Genomic DNA, 1702 nt, shown 5'->3' with positions numbered 1-1702 from the left:
CACTACATTCGTGGTCTTTCTGTGGTCTTACTCCTCATACTTCTTGAATGTTGGTGTTTTGGTCGCTCATTAAGTTACAAATAAAATAAGGGGATGAAAAGAAACTCAAGCTACTTAGTGCTCTATAATAGCTCCCATGAGTTATTTGGAATGGTTTTCAGTGTTGCCCATAAAATGTAAGTAATAATTTTATATTATTATTGATATTATTATTCCTGGCATCCCCAGTGCCTGTTTCTTCACAGAGTCAAGAGATGAACCACATCTAGAATTTAAGTCTGTGCTCATCTTACTGTTATTAACACCCTTTTCCTTTTTACCTGTCCTCAAATATTAATTCAAACTTTTTGTGCAGTTCTCAAAGTGCATAAAAATAGTTAGGCACAGTTACACAAACCGTAACTCCTTGAAAGCAGATACGTGTAGAACGTGCTTCTGAATGAGAGAGAAGAGAGAGAAGTTAGACACTTCCAGTAATCTCTGAGGGGCAAGCGTTGGTGTCTCCATTATGGAGCAGTAGAAGGATTCCCAGGTTTTTGCTTTTGGAGAAGTCTTTCTTCCCTTTAATACTTGCATTTTGAAGAGGCATAGGCTTTTTGTTTTGTATTCAGGGCTGTGCAAACTGCTGATGTGTTTTGGTTATAACAAATAAACACGAGAACCTTAGTTGGCCTCGGTCTAGTGAAGAGTGTTTGTATGTAGAAAGCTGCTGTTTGCTCTTGAGAACTGGATGAGCTTTAATTAGGTGACAGAGAGCTTCTTACCCACTGGAAGAACACTCAGATAACAACCATTTATAACAGCAGCAAAATTCAATAAGCACGAGTTAATATTATTCAAGGAAAAACAAAACAAGCAATGAACAACCACTGCCTTAATTTAAGGTTGAAAAAAGAAATAAACCTAAGCCTCAAAGAAATGGATTTTGTAGGGTAGGAGGGGACTTTCTGAAAGTCCCTGGACTCTTGCTGAAGGAGTCTCCTGAAGACGTCTTTAAACCTCCACAATCCTTGCTTTCAGTCTCAACCAAAAGGATGATGAAGTTTCGCACAGGATTCAAACTTTTTATCCCTGGAGATACTAGGTTAACCTTCTAATCAAGAATTTGCCTTAATGGTAAGTTCAAATTACTTCATCTCACAAAGACCCCAGGTAGGATGCCTAGACAGGGCTGACGAGGGGAAGGAGGTATTCAGCAGGAAATCATTTAGTTCTTGCTTGTCTCATTAGTGGCGTAAGATAAGTCAGAACCTCTCTGTCCCTATGTGGAAGGGCTCTCTGTTCTGCCCTATTTCAGAAGTCCCTTCATGCTAAATAAAATCACAGCTCCCCTCTGCAGCTGATGCTCCACCGCCAGTGGGGAGGTGCCCTCAGAGAGGAGCTGAGGACACAGCATGGTGCAATCTGACACTTGCCTCCCCCTTGACTCATTTCAATGTTCCAGTCGCTGTGGCTGCAGCCTGGCGCACAGGACTGTCCTTCAGATCAGATAGTTGGCTTCACTTACAGGGACATTGCCACTTAAAAATAATGCTCTGGGGACCTTTCCAAGAAATCGAAGGTAGGAAAAAGTTAGCTTGAGGCATTAAGAAGAAAGTGATTCTTTCCATTTAGAAATCTGTTGGCCAGCCAGAGTTTTATGAATTCTTCTTGTAATTTATCTGGGAAGAGGGATGTTTGCAATGGTGACAATTAACAAAAC

The 1702-nt window shown here is 40.8% G+C and overlaps 1 protein-coding gene across 1 annotated transcript in view; it reads left to right on the top strand.

Annotated features, from left to right (window-relative positions):
* Positions 1–1702, top strand: part of ACTN2 (actinin, alpha 2) — an 85376-nt gene that overhangs the window by 58554 nt on the left and 25120 nt on the right. The window lies entirely within an intron of this gene.

Source organism: Propithecus coquereli, unplaced genomic scaffold (genome assembly GCF_000956105.1).
Source record: "Propithecus coquereli isolate 6110/MARCELLA unplaced genomic scaffold, Pcoq_1.0 Scaffold66, whole genome shotgun sequence".
NCBI lineage: Eukaryota > Metazoa > Chordata > Mammalia > Primates > Indriidae > Propithecus > Propithecus coquereli.
Note: the sequence above shows the minus strand (reverse complement) of the source record. Positions and strands in the feature narration are given on the sequence as shown.